The sequence below is a fragment of the Trichomycterus rosablanca genome, chromosome 14 (assembly GCF_030014385.1).
Source record: "Trichomycterus rosablanca isolate fTriRos1 chromosome 14, fTriRos1.hap1, whole genome shotgun sequence".
NCBI classification, from domain to species: Eukaryota; Metazoa; Chordata; class Actinopteri; order Siluriformes; family Trichomycteridae; genus Trichomycterus; species Trichomycterus rosablanca.
In genome coordinates, this window is record NC_086001.1 from 33,853,785 (window position 1) to 33,869,759 (window position 15,975).

Genomic DNA, 15,975 nt, shown 5'->3' on the forward strand with positions numbered 1-15,975 from the left:
GAGATTCTTGCTCCTCTTTCTGCTTCTCTTTTTGCAAAGACTCTCGTACCTGTTGGAGGTTTACCCTAAAAGCACAAGTAGGGGATGTAGCTCAATGGTAGAGCGTGTGCTTCGCATGTATAAGGTCCTGGGTTCAAGCCCCAGCATCTCCATTCAGTAGCTTTTTAATTAGGGACCATGTCTTGCCTGTCGGGCTTATTCTCTACAATAGCGCTATCGAGCCACAGCAATCCTGCCATGTTACAAAAGGGGATGTAGCTCAGTGGTAGAGTGCATGCTTTGCATGTATGAGGTCCAGGGTTCAATCCCCTGCATCCAGTTGTTACTTTTGCACAGGGACATATTTCAGTGTGTGACCTTTCTTTGCTGTGCTGCCATGGCCATGGGCTAAGGCGTCGCTCTCGTAAACCAAATCTCACAGCTCATTCACAGAGTGTGTCTTATTCGTGCTTTGTTTTTAATGTCACAGACAAAATGCTCCTTGAAACATACACTTGGCCATTAAAGACCCAATCACAAGTTTTTTTCTTTTGTAAACTTCACCTGACTGAAAGATCAACGGCTATAGGACAGCACAAGAGAACTTAATACATCAAAGCTGTAATTCCACAGCAGCATCTTACTGCTACACAGGGATTGTAGCTTAGATTAAGCCATTTAAATATCCGGGTAGTTGTTTCAGACCCTGTTAGAACATCAAGTTCTTTTGAAGAAAATCTTGCTGCTCAGATCTTCTACTCCAGTGTCGTTTACTGAATATGAGAAAACACTTATAATAAGTCTTCCAATTTATTAGGTATATGAAGCAGGCTTATATAGTCTGTGTCTGCGTGAGAAATGTGAGCCTATGCCTAAACTTAGTTGAATTTTATTGGTGAGATAGCTCGAAGCTAAGTTAATGGTTAGGGAGCTGGGATTAGAGAACACACAAAAAACCTATATAAATACAGTGTGGTCAAAAAGTATTTAGTCAGCCACTGATTGTGCATGTTCTCCTACTTAGAAAGATGAGAGAGGTCTGTAGTTTTCATCATAGGTACACTTCAACTATGAGAGACAAAATGAGAAAAAAAATCCAGGAAATCACATTGTAGGATTTTTAAAGAATTTATTTGTAAATTATGGTGGAAAATAAGTATTTGGTCAATAACAAAAGTTCAACTCAATACTTTGTAACATAACCTTTGTTGGCAATGACAGAGGTGAAACGTTTCCTGTAAGTCTTCACCAGGTTTGCACACACTGTAGCTGGTATTTTGGCCCATTCCTCCATGCAGATCTCCTCTAGAGCAGTGATGTTTTGGGGCTGTCGCTGGGCAACACGGACTCCACAAATTTTCTATGGGGTTGAGGTCTGGAGACTGGCTAGGCCACTCCAGGACCTTGAAATGCTTTTTATGGAGCCACTCCTTCATTGCCCGAGCGGTGTGTTTGGGATCATTGTCATGCTGGAAGACCCAGCCACGTTCCATCTTCAATGCTCTCACTGATGGAAGGAGGTTTTGGCTTAAAATCTCACAATACATGGCCCCGTTCATTGTTCCCTTAACACGGATCAGTCGTCCTGTCCCCTTTGCAGAAAAACAGCCCCAAAGCATGATGTTTCCACCCCCATGCTTCACAGTAGGTATGGTGTTCTTGGGTTCTTCTTCTTCCTCCAAATACGACGAGTTGAATTTTTACCAAAAAGTTCCATTTTGGTTTCATCTGACCACATGATATTCTCCCAATCCTCTTCTGGATCATCCATAAGCTCTCTGGCAAACTTCAGACAGGCCTGGACATGTACTGGCTTAAGCAGGGGGACAAGCCTGGCACTGCAGGATTTGAGTCCCTCTCGGCGTAGTGTGTTTACTGATGGTAGCCTTTGTTACTTTGGTCCCAGCTCTCTGCAGGTCATTCATCAGGTCCCTCCGTGTAGTTCTGGGATTTTTGCTCACCGTTCTCATGATCATTTTGACCCCACGGGATGAGATCTTGACCACAAGGGAGATTATCAATGGTCTTGTATGTCTTCCATTTTCTTACAATTGCTCCCACAGTTGATTTATTCACACCAACCTGCTTGCCTATTGTAGATTCACTCTTCCCAGCCTGGTGCAGGTCTACAGTTTTCTTCCTGGTGTCCTTCGACAGCTCTTTGGTCTTGGCCATGGTTGAGTTTGGAGTCTGACTGTTTGAGGCTGTGGACAGGTGTCTTTTATACAGATAATGAGGTCAAACAGGTGCCATTAATACAGGTAACGAGTGGAGGACAGAAGAGCTTCTTAAAGAAGAAGTTACAGGTGTGTGAGAGCCAGAAATCTTGCTTGTTTGTGGGTGACCAAATACTTATTTTCCACCATAATTTACAAATAAATTCTTTAAAAATCCTACAATGTGATTTCCTGGATTTTTTTTTCTCATTTTGTCTCTTATAGTTGAAGTGTACCTATGATGAAAATTACAGACCTCTCTCATCTTTCTAAGTAGGAGAACTTGCACAATCAGTGGCTGACTAAATACTTTTTGACCCCACTGTAGCTTTTTCTGTACATGCAGTAGTGGAGTATAATTTTATTTTCTCCTCTGAATGCGCTGGTGTTTTTCAAGATGACTTCAGTCACAGTAACTTCTGTGTGACCGTACTGGTGTCTATTAAAAATGCTGCTTCCAGTAAAATTTCATCCGCACTATAAGCAGCAATATGGGTCATCCTCTTATGTGAATGCGCTGGTGTGGTGTACTTAAAGAATATTCCTTTCACTAAAGTTCTCCTCAGACAAGGAACGGTGATATGACTTCTCTCCTGTGTGAATGCGCTGGTGTTGTTGGAGAACATAATATGCAATAAAATACTTCCCACACTCTTAACAGTGATGTAGTTTTTCTATGTGAATACGCTGATGCCGTTTGAGATTCTTTTCATGAGCAAAAATCTTTCCACTCTCTGAGCAGTGATACGGCTTCTCTCCTGTGTGAATACGCTGGTGTACTTTAAGGGCACTACTTTGAGTAAAACTCTTTCCACACTCCGTGCAGTTATACGGTTTCTTTCCATATAACTGCAATATTAGGCCTGCTGCATATGTATTGCACAGAAGTGCCATACCTGTTTACACGTTTGTATGCCACCTAATATAAGCTCAAAACAGCTCTGATTTGCGAATACATCAGCATTACAAGACATCTGATATATCAGTCTGTTATCTGTTAGCAGGACATTACCAGCAGGAACTTCTACCTCTGTATGTTGTGAAATCAATTGCCGTATGTTGCATTCCAGTACCATGTATTAAACAGAAAAGCAATGCGCACATTGTTTAAGCCATAAAGGTGTGCGTATAAATAAATATCTACGCTGCACATGATGTCCCTGGTATCCCCTTGGCCATATACAGTGGGGTCAAAAAGTATTTAGTCAGCCACTGATTGTGCAAGTTCTCCTACTTAGAAAGATGAGAGAGGTTTGTAATTTTCATCATAGGTACACTTCAACTATGAGAGACAAAATGAGAAGGAAAAAAAAAGGAAATCACATTGTAGGAATTTTTAAAGAATTTATTTGTATGGTGGAAAATAAGTATTTGGTCACCCACAAACAAGCAAGATCTCTGGCTCTCACAGACCTGTAACTCAGGCCTGTCTGTAAAATTAGGGCAGAGGGGGATGATGTGTGTGAGGTGTTTGTGTGTAGACAGGCTGTGGGTCATTACCATGATAATGGGTACTAAGTGGCTCACAACAGGGGAGCGGGGGATCGAGAGGCTAGAGTCTGTTAGGATAAATCTTTTGTTCAAAAGGTCCTGAAGAAAGCAGTCGAAGGAAGTCCAGAAAGTACTCTTTAAAACACTTTATTAAGTGTAAAAATAATCTGTGAATCTATATCAGAGCTAAGCCGGCCGGCGCTCCTTACTCCTGCAGTCTAGACACACCACGTAAGAAAGAGGCAGACCTGAGCCCGCCATCCCTTTTTTTAAACTAGTCTAGGCTCCTCCTACGCCGCTGCTGTTGGAGCCAATGAAATGTGCTAAAAAGCCCCTGGGCTCCGCCTCCCCCCTTCGGTATGAGTCAGGGGGGGGGGGGGATCCGGGTCACGGCGTCATTTTGAACAATAGACCATGTGGTCTGGATGTAATTTATGTTTAATAATGATGTTATGTTAAAAACCTAACATTCCCCCCTTGAAAGCATCTTAATGCTTTCACAATAACTTTTAACTATAGGTTAGGTGTTTCTAGATCCCAGGAGATAAGGATAGCCGTCAGCAACCGCCCAATTTAACCCCTTCTGACTACATGGCCACTGGGCTGAATTTTATACAATAAAACGTTTCTAAAAATAAAAAGGCTACCAATTAAACTAAAGGAACCGTACCTATCGCAACAGCTCCTAACCCTGAAACAAACAAACAAACAAAAAATAATAAAAACAGGAAATCAAAATAAAGTAATTTAAAAAATAGGAAATCAAAAAGAGAAGAAAAATAAAATAAAACCAATGGGTGCGTGGCTTCTACAGGAAGTACGTTCAGGTTGTCCTCCACCAGACGGAGCTGCAGACATTCAGAAGGGGCCCATAGCTCCTGTGTCTCTGCATGACTCCTAATGTCTTATGGATTCTCCCCTGTCGGCCTTACCTGTTTCCACAGCAGCACAAACATTTCCTAAAAATAGCAGAGTACCAAACATATATACATTGTAAACAATCCTGAACTAACCCCTTGCGTTTTGTAGCTAAACTATGTGTGTTGCACTTAACTAGTGTTTTCAAAGATGGTCTATGTGTCTGCGAACTATATGTTTATGTTTTTTTTTTTCTCCTAGTCTAACTAAATTCTCCCCCCTCGTCTTGTTCCGCTCCGTTGATTCCGCTGGACTCTTCTTCCACATAGTCGGTTTTGTCGGGCTTTCTGCTGTGTTTAGTTCCCTGTAGGCAGGTCCAGTTAGTGCCACTTCTGTCCCTTGGAGTGGGTCTTCCAGTCCCCTCAGTGTCTGCCTCTGCCAGTCCTTCCAAGTCTCCTTCCTTCATCACGGTGTGTGATTAGTAGTGCTGGTCCTCTCTCCTCATCTTGTCTGGTCGGTTTTACCTTTAATTAAGCAGAGTTAGCAGCACTTATACTGCTCGAAGTGGGTCTTCCGGCCCACCTTCAAGGGTATCCTCCTCATCATCATCTACCTGATATCTCGACAAATCAGCCAACACCATCTGGATAACTGGTGGATCCTGCCCCCCTCTGCTTCCTCTACACACTACTTCTATCACAAATTTTTCTATTAATACCCTGATGCACGGGATACCACAACAACAACATATCACTAAAATTATCAATCCTACACATACTGACCTCACCAAACTCGTAATAACTTCCTTCCATGGCCCAAACATCCCTTCTAGCCACTTAACCCATTCATACACACATACAATCATACAACAGACAAACATATAAGCTACTTACCCAGCCCTCACCGCAGCCACCCCACTCCCAACAACGGGATACACGGCCACGGTGAGCTTAGACACCACTGTCGCAAGGCTTTCTGGGTGAAGCCCGTGCCAGACCCAGTGGCGACGCTACACTGTTTCCTCCCTAATGGTCAACCGTCCCGGTGACCCACTCACCAGCGTCCACTGGGTGGCTCCATGTCCGGACCGCACCCCATTACACTGCCGAGCCGCTCTTCCACCCACTGCTGGACCGGGCACCCTGCCCCTACAGCCACCTGGGCTAGCGCACTCCGACAGACCGGGCATATTGGCTCACCAAACCATCAGAGCCACCCAAACACCACGATCCCACTTCTGACACCAATGTGGCGCCGGCGAGTAAGGAAGGTTAGCGTCAGGGCCGCAAGTGAGCTGCCTTTGGCAGTTCATTCAGTGTTTTAGCGACACCCATTCATACACACATCCCTTCTGAAAAATGTCCCCTGTTTATCGGTTCTGGTTTGTTGCTCCTGAAACAGGTGTAATTGTCTTTATAAGCTTTGATGTTGGTTGGAGTTGGTTCCTGAGTTAGTGGGTGAGACATGGATAAATTCCCTATGTGTTAAATTAGACATTTTAGACCGCTTTAAACAACCTTTCGAGCAAAATCTGTAACACGTATTAAGACAAAGATAAACTGGTTTTAACGAGACACACCCTAGAACAGAAAATTCCTGCCTAGTCGAAGAATACGAGTATTCTTTTAACATTCACTGGCACAACTCACTCGGTTGTCCAAACACAACTCAGACAAAAGAACGTAAACCTCAGTACAACAACAGTGTCTACTGGAAACAAACAATTACTTCACCGCGACCGACAATGGCCCTATGGAAACAAACATATAGTTCAGGGCAATCGACAGTGATCCCGTGGAAACAAACAATTACTTCACCGCGACCGACAGTGGCCCTATGGAAACAAACATAGTTCAGGGCAATCGACAGTGATCCCCTGGAAACAAACAATTACTTCACCGCGACCGACAGTGGCCCTATGGAAACAAACATAGTTCAGGGCAATCGACAGTGATCCCCTGGAAACAAACAATTACTTCACCGCGACCGACAGTGGCCCTATGGAAACAAACATAGTTCAGGGCAATCGACAGTGATCCCCTGGAAACAAACAATTACTTCACCGCGACCGACAATGGCCCTATGGAAACAAACAATCACTTCACCGCGACCGACAATGGTCCTATGGAAACAAACATATAGTTCAGGGCAATCGACAGTGATCCCCTGGAAACAAACAATTACTTCACCGCGACCGACAGTGGCCCTATGGAAACAAACATAGTTCAGGGCAATCGACAGTGATCCCCTGGAAACAAACAATTACTTCACCGCGACCGACAGTGGCCCTATGGAAACAAACATAGTTCAGGGCAATCGACAGTGATCCCCTGGAAACAAACAATCACTTCACCGCGACCGACAATGGTCCTATGGAAACAAACATATAGTTCAGGGCAATCGACAGTGATCCCCTGGAAACAAACAATTACTTCACCGCGACCGACAGTGGCCCTATGGAAACAAACATAGTTCAGGGCAATCGACAGTGATCCCCTGGAAACAAACAATTACTTCACCGCGACCGACAGTGGCCCTATGGAAACAAACATAGTTCAGGGCAATCGACAGTGATCCCCTGGAAACAAACAGTCACTTCACCGCAACCGACAATGGCCCTATGGAAACAAACAATCACTTCACCGCGACCGACAATGGTCCTATGGAAACAAACATATAGTTCAGGGCAATCGACAGTGATCCCCTGGAAACAAACAATTACTTCACCGCGACCGACAGTGGCCCTATGGAAACAAACATAGTTCAGGGCAATCGACAGTGATCCCCTGGAAACAAACAATTACTTCACCGCGACCGACAGTGGCCCTATGGAAACAAACATAGTTCAGGGCAATCGACAGTGATCCCCTGGAAACAAACAATCACTTCACCGCGACCGACAATGGTCCTATGGAAACAAACATATAGTTCAGGGCAATCGACAGTGATCCCCTGGAAACAAACAATTACTTCACCGCGACCGACAGTGGCCCTATGGAAACAAACATAGTTCAGGGCAATCGACAGTGATCCCCTGGAAACAAACAATTACTTCACCGCGACCGACAGTGGCCCTATGGAAACAAACATAGTTCAGGGCAATCGACAGTGATCCCCTGGAAACAAACAGTCACTTCACCGCAACCGACAATGGCCCTATGGAAACAAACAATCACTTCACCGCGACCGACAATGGTCCTATGGAAACAAACATATAGTTCAGGGCAATCGACAGTGATCCCCTGGAAACAAACAATTACTTCACCGCGACCGACAGTGGCCCTATGGAAACAAACATATACTTCAGGGCAATCGACAGTGATCCCCTGGAAACAAACAATTACTTCACCGCGACCGACAATGGCCCTATGGAAACAAACATATACTTCAGGGCAATCGACAGTGATCCCCTGGAAACAAACAATTACTTCACAATTTGTCTCTCATACTGCATTAACCCTTCCTGCTATATAAAATTTTACTTCAAACAGTTCAAACTGATCAGAGCAGAAGGTGCATACACATTACATCTAACATTTTCTACACTTATTCTACTTCATCATCGCCGCATGCTAGAGAGCCTTCAGATTTTCTAAATCACATTTTTCCCAATACAAAATCACCAATCCACTATTTATTATTTACTTTGCCATACTTAAAATAACAACAGCTCTGCTATATCAACTTCCATCAGTCCTACAAACCCCTGACTTATATTATTTATTCATTCAGATATTTTTACCCCAACTTTTGGTCACTGGTACTAACACACCTCCTGCTTCTAACAATACAGACTCCATTTCCCACAATCCAACAGACTCTCACATGACCATCTCCTGCTCCTAGTCAGCCAATCCCTCATGCTCATCATCACCAGCGCTTTGATCCACTTTGGCTTTCTTGAATCACATTAAACTCTACTTAAACAGTTCCATTTAGTTAACTCACTGCAAAGTACTACCAACCTATACTATTTCTATTGTATTATTGTTACATCTCCCTACAAATGTCATTAACCCCACATCACTATGGTACCTGCATCCCTACTCTCACTAAAACACAAGCACTTGTAGCTCTTTCTAATTTACTCTTGTAACCAAAACTTTTTCTACACAAATTATTGTTATTCTAATACCTTACTGTAAAATACATCCAAAACCTCTGTAAGATGTTACCGAACCCCTCACTTTTTATTATGGAACCCAGATCTTCAGGTGGATGTCTATTAAAACATACTACTGTCCCACACGGGCTTGAGATTTCACTGCATAACGTCTCCATCCAGTCTCACATCAGCTTTCCCTTCCTCTTGTCTGATGATGTCATTATTTTGGCATTCTGTACCTCAGCACCCCATATGCCTCTTGAACACTGCTTTACTCAAACATCAGAATGCAACAACAGCCATGACACACATCTGCAAGATCTGGTATTCATAATTTTTACATCATCTTTGGTACTGCATAAGTGTCCACCATCCTCAGCCAGTACACAGTAGATTAAATATCAGACTTCTCTTTACTCATGCAGGGCCTGCAGTTTATGGCCTCAACCCCCCGCTGGGTTGCTGTGTGTCTGTGAAACCTATGACCTGGGTCTCCAGTAACCACCCTTCATGTACTTCTCTCCTAACAAGTTATTTTCTTCACTGTTTCCTCAATCTTTAAATTGCACTCATCTATGATCATGCATAGTATTGCCACAAGGTTTACTACACCACATTGAACCAATCTAACTTCTTCAATAAACTATATAAAATGAGTGAGTTGACCTGATCAATTAGCTAGAAAAGATTCATCGGATACAACACAAGCATCAAATATTACCAATTGCCAATTAACAATTTCCAAAAAATATTACCAATTAAATTGAATCTTACCGGAGTCCGTGTAAGCAATTATATTTAATCTCCTGAGACCCGAGCTTTGATTTTTTCAATGCATTTTTCCTATTCCTTATGTTTTTAACCTTATTAGTTGGGTGACACGGTGGCTCAGTGGGTAGTACCGTCGCACACTGTCACAGCAAGAAGGTCCCCCCTCCGCGGAGCCCGCATGTTGTCGCATGGGCCTCCCCCGGGTGCTCCGGTTTCCTCCCACAGTCCAAAGACATGCCAGCGAGGCGAACCAGAGACACTGAACTGTCCACGACTGTGCCCGATATAACCTGAGCAACCACCGCTCCTGTCATAAATGTAACCAAAGTGCAAAACATAATGTCAAAATCTCAATAAAGAAACAAACAAACTTTATTAGTGTTCTAGTACTTTTGCTACCACTAGCTGGCAGACAAAAGTGTCCACTAATGGGAACAATCGGTCTAGGTTTAGCAGGTCAAGGAATAAGGCATAACAAAACCAAAATGTAATGTCCTCATATGTGAGGTAAGGCTGAAGATTACCTTCACCAGGCGTCCCTGAATCTGCATGCATATACGTACCTGAATCTGCATGCATATCCGTAGGTCTGCCAGTCCAGTTGCCCCAGCACAATGTATCACAGGATTTAATACACAAAGCGGCATATTAAACATAAATTCTTATTCCTGCCATAATACTCCCCCCTTTTTCAAATTTTACAATCAAATCTTGAAAATAAAATATTAAATAAACCTTCTAAATGTGTTTATCCTGTTGGAAAGCACAGAATTTTAAAGTTAGTTCAATCAAAGTCTGGTGTTAGCTGGACCTGTAAACAAAAGTACACTGCAGTGTTTATACAATCATTAACTTGATACGTGAGATGTGTTCCTTTCAGTTATAGAACATAATTTGGCACTAACCGAGTTAGATAAGTATAACCCTCAAGATCACTTAGTATAACTACGGATATTTCTGTAGCAGACAAAGACAAAGAAAATTCTGCACAAATCCAGAAGGGATCAGAGTCCCTGTCCTTTACAGAAATAGTGGTACCTTCAGGCATTATTTCCAATTTAATTCAAGAGGCAAACAAATGATCACACCTCATAAGATTTATAGGGCTATGAAATCTCACTCTTCACAACTACACAATATTTTAGAAATAGTAACATATTAGCTTTTACCTTTTAACTTGTATTCAGCATTTGTACACAGTGAAAAACACGACCTCACTCAAATAAACATAAGCTTTGACAATATATAATCTAATATATTACCATATGTTTTAATCAGAGGTGGAAAGAGTACCAAAAAAACTGTATTCAAGTAAAAGTACTATTACCTTAATGAATCTTTACTCAATTACGAGTAAAGTTACTACTCTGAAAATCCACTCAAGCAAAAAGTAGAAAGTAACTCATTTAAAATGTACTCACCGAGTAAACAGCAGGGGGTCTCCTCTGTGTAATGTAAACAGGAGTGGATACAAACCTCACAACAGTAGTTTTTAATTCAAATGCAACAGTAGAAACGTTGTCCTAAACTCAAATGCAATAGAAGAAACATGTTGATACAACAATTAAAACAGTTAGGGATGTGTAATGCGTCATTTCAAATGACATAAAACTTTTTCAACTTGTATAATCACTAGCGATGTGTCGTAAAATGATTCGAATCCATGAATCGGCTCTTCTAACCGAAACAAAGGAACCGACTCTTCCGGCAGTCGCCATGTAAATACGCGGCTCTTCAAAAGGAACCGAGACAAAAGACTCGACTCCCTGTCGCAACTCACTGAATTCGCGATTTCTTTAGCGTTTTTTATTTTTATTTTGCTCGGTAACAGATGCTATTCAAAATGTAACAATTACTAATACAAAACATACTTAAGCAAAAGCAAAATTACAGTCTGTGAAATGTGCTTTAAAAACTACTGTGTTACAGTAACCAGTGCGATCAGAGCGGTAACACTAAGCACTGGATTCGTGTATGTATGTGTATTGATCAAATTTGTTTAAAATCATATCCCCGCTATTGAAACATTCCCCACTTGCGACATATTGATGTCGAATTATTGCCCAGCATTACCCCACACATTAAAACAAAAAACAATATAACAATCTCTCAACAATACATGCAAAGCTCCTAACACGATTAACAAGCGTTGGGTTAGTCAAAAAATTTTTTAATCTTATTCACTATAACAACTCTGATTAAGGAGATTTTCCTTAACTATTTGTGTGAAAATGTCCTATGTCACACATGGATGAATTCCACTCTTTCCTGGTTTAAGAACCTTAAAGTTCAAGAGCGCTATCTACCTAAAAACACACTTAATAAGGTACCATAAATACTTCATCTTAACTCAGTTATCTTAAGATTATAAAAATAAAGTCGATTATAAAATTAACTGCAGCATTTACCCAATCCAGGCGTACAAAGATAGCCGATGGACAAGATACGGCAAGCTGCTCACATGGAGCCAAAAAGGCGGATACACAGAAAAATACGCTCAGCTCTCCCAGAGCCAAAATGGTGGACAGACAGAAAACCACGCTCAGCTCTCCCAGAGCCAAAATGGTGGACAGACAGAAAACCACGCTCAGCTCTCTGGTCCAAAATGGCCGCCGAACAAAAGAAACCACGCTGCGCAACCCAGAGCCAAAATGGCGGACAGACAAAGCCACGCTGCGTTCTCAAGAAACAAAATGGCGGATAGACGGGAGACCACGTTGCATTCCCAAGACAAAATGGCGTACAGACAGAAAGCCACGCTGCGTTCTCAAGAAACAAAATGGCGGATAGACGGGAGACCACGTTGCATTCCCAAGACAAAATGGCGTACAGACAGAAAGCCAAAATGGCGGACAGACAGAAAAACACGCTGCGTTCTCAAGAAACAAAATGGCGGATAGACGGGAGACCACGTTGCATTCCCAAGACAAAATGGCGGACAGACAGAAAGCCAAAATGGCGGACAGACAGAAAAACACGCTGCGTTCTCAAGAAACAAAATGGCGGATAGACGGGAGACCACGTTGCATTCCCAAGACAAAATGGCGGACAGACAGAAAGCCAAAATGCGTTCTCAAGAAACAAAATGGCGCCGACAACAAAAGAAACCACGTTGCACATCCAGCACACGGTTTCACAGACAAACATACACAGAGACTTACTGACAAACAAAACTCCTGATGTACTGTTTTTCGAACCTGATTTAGAATTTAAAGTAATCAAATTACTCCAGCCCCGTTCCCGAAACAGCCAGGCTAGTTAGAATTTTAGAACGACCGAATAAGGCTAATTCCGTTACCGAAACAGACGAACTAGCCGAGTCTCGTTTCCGTAACAGTCAGACTCCTTTGAGATTAATAATCAAATTACCCGAATTCCGTTACCGAAACAGACGAATTCGTTAGAATTTATTACACTCGAATAAGGTTCGCTCCGTTACCAAAACAGACAAGCGTCCTTTCCCTTCAATTGTGTTCCATACACAATGGCGCCCTTAACATTTATTTTAACCGGTTTGGTTCAAATTCAGATATCAGGAAACACACATTTTTAGCTCCAACATATATTCACAGTTTTAAACTATCTAATGATACTTTAGTAATTTAATCAGACACTTACGGATTCTGAGATTCACTTTCACACTCAGTACGCTAAATAATAAATGCATCTAATATATATACAGAGAACGTCTGTTTACTTTAAGCAGGCGCGCCTCGTACTGAGTACAAAAGATTTTTTCAGAATTCCTGGTCTTACCTCAGTCAGCTGAATTAATTCTGATGCAATCCTCAGACCTCTTGAACCATCCTCTGCTACCATTTGTTAGGATAAATCTTTTGTTCAAAAGGTCCTGAAGAAAGCAGTCGAAGGAAGTCCAGAAAGTACTCTTTAAAACACTTTATTAAGTGTAAAAATAATCTGTGAATATATATCAGAGCTAAGCCGGCCGGCGCTCCTTTTCTCCTGCAGTCTAGACACACCACGTAAGAAAGAGGCCGATCTGAGCCCGCCATCCCTTTTTTAAAACTAGTCTAGGCTCCTCCTACGCCGCTGCTGTTGGAGCCAATGAAATGTGCTAAAAAGCCCCGGGCTCCGCCTCCCCCCTTCGGTATGAGTCAGGGGGGGGGGATCCGGGTCACGGCGTCATTTTGAACAATAGACCATGTGGTCTGGATGTAATTTATGTTTAATAATGATATGTTAAAAACCTAACAGCACCAAAGCTTCATCAGTCCCGCACATGCTGCTTTAATATAAGCTCCGATACACTGAGTCCAGTGTTACAAAAGTTAAACAAGCTTCAAAGCCTCAGTATCAAATGTTCCGTCTCTAATAAACAATGTTTTGTCCATTTTGTGTTAATTACTTTCATTATTTCGCTTTTGTTGTTCTTGTGGGAATTCCTTAGATGTTTAGAAGAGCGGACGGTAGATAGAGATGCACACACCACGTCTAAACATCTGCACAAACTATCTAATAACTTTCCACAAGAAAAACAATAGCGGGTCAACTGGATAAAATGATTTCCACAAACTAGACAAAACCTTGTTTATCGTTACCATCACAAACTCCGTTCACTTTATCGCTGAGAAACAGTTTGATTGACAGCAGAAATGTGCGTCAGAAATTCCGTCAGAAATGTGCGGCCGAGAAGTGCAAAACAAATTTACAAGTGCTGAAACACTTTTACATATGCCAAAACAAATTTACAAACACTGGGTACCCAAGCACTTGTAAATTTGTTTTTGCTTTCGTTGTAAATTTGTTTTTGTTTTTTTGTAATTTTGTTTTCTGAAATGTAAATTTGTTTTGCACTTCTCGGCCACCGTAGTCATTGGCTCAGGTACATGTCAAAACAAATGCTTTGTATTTCATTGGTTTAACAGTCTCATTTGACTCCGTATAGAGCTACCACTGGCCAATCGGAGAAGGTCCGCCCTGTAAATGCTAGTCTGTGATTGGGTGGTTGAATTTGTCCCGCCCGCTCTGTCCTGTAAACATCTCTACCTGAGACAGTCACTCAGCTTTCATGATCGGGAACGCGGTGAAAATGCCAAAAAGTAAACTTTTGAGGCAGCGAGGAACGGACTTAAATATAAAAAGTAGACACAACATTTAGTGAGTAAAACAGTCATTTGTTATAGAATTCTTGCTTAAATTGGTCAAAAACTCTGTTATATGGGTTCTGGATTCATTCTGTATGTTGCAGTAGCATGTCCCCCTGTTCCTAATATGATGTCCGTCTTTTTGGGGTGTACTGTCCTCCTTTTTGTTACTATGAATCTGGCCACCCTACTACCAATGTACTGATGTTTGTTAGGATTTTAACAACAGAACAAAGTGACGGTACCACAACAGAACACAGCAGAGCAGGAGAGGAGGAGCAAAGGTGTGCATGTAAGATGTGAGTAAAGCGAGTCTGTACTAGTGGTGGTAAATTCAGTTCATTTTATGGACTCGGGTTAATCTGAGTCACTCATACCCCTTATCCACCGACACGGAACGTTCCGGTTCTGGTTCGCAAACTTGATTTTGAATTGGTTCCGCGTGTTTCCACCGAAAAAAAGAGCTTCCAGACAGTGAACTAGCATTCTAATCTGGCACCACAGAATACTTAGTTTTTCTGTGCGAACCGTGACATAATCGGTGGGCGTGTCAGAGTGTAGAGGTTTGGACGCTTTGCTAAACCATTGTGCTGGTGTCTCGTATGGCGCTTGACGCTGCATTTTTGTCTTTCAAAGTTCACCTGATTGGATTTTGATCCAGTTTGCTGCTGAATACAGAGTACAGAGCACTTATAACCAGTACAGAGTGCTTATAACCAGTAATAACGGTGAGAGATTTAGTGTTTCTATGTCAAACTTTTAGTACATTTAGCCACGTTACGTTTTTTTACGTGAAGCTTTTTCGACTCTCCCGAGAAGATTTAGAACCCCGAGCTGCATAAACACCACACAAGAAGTAAATCCAGCTAAACACAGATACATGTGGAGCTTTTAGACTGGATTTGATGGTTATTTCACACAAATGGATGTTCGTGTTGTGGAACTTTAGTGATGTTTTATCGCTCAAGCCGAGCGCTGAGCAAATCGGCTACTTGAGCCGAGAGTCGCGGTGAAAGTGAAGCGCAAAACGCTTCTCACATCAATAAACTAAAGAAAACAACAACTGCGACAAACACGTCTACGTTTTCTTTTCACTGATAGCTGATCGATGCTTTTTACATAAAAACAAACATCTGTAACTGCAGCACAAATGCTCGCACATAATGTACACGCTCCGCCATGATATTACTACTCTTAACTTTCGTTGTGTAACGCCCACCGTTGATGATGCTGCTTGGTTCTCAAAAACTCTTGGAAATGCGCGTCGGTTCTCTACAGAACACCAAGGTTCTAAGAAACCTGAACAGAACTGGTTCAGGAACCATGGTTCTTTTGGTGGAAAAGCGCTATCAGTAATGTGATCCGGTTCACTTGGGTCACTTGAGTCACTTGTACTGTCATTCTGATTGTGATCGATTTACAGCATGAAAATGCATCCAAATATCACTTC

The 15,975-nt window shown here is 42.1% G+C and overlaps 2 non-coding genes and 1 pseudogene across 2 annotated transcripts; 2 read left to right on the forward strand and 1 right to left on the reverse strand.

Moving 5' to 3' along the window:
* LOC134326726 (zinc finger protein 850-like) overlaps positions 1 to 15,975 on the reverse strand; it is a 75,571-nt pseudogene that overhangs the window by 32,247 nt on the left and 27,349 nt on the right.
* On the forward strand, positions 81 to 152 carry trnaa-cgc (transfer RNA alanine (anticodon CGC)). Its single transcript has one exon. It is a non-coding gene; the product is annotated as a tRNA-Ala (tRNA).
* trnaa-ugc (transfer RNA alanine (anticodon UGC)) lies at positions 249 to 322 on the forward strand. The gene has a single exon. It is a non-coding gene; the product is annotated as a tRNA-Ala (tRNA).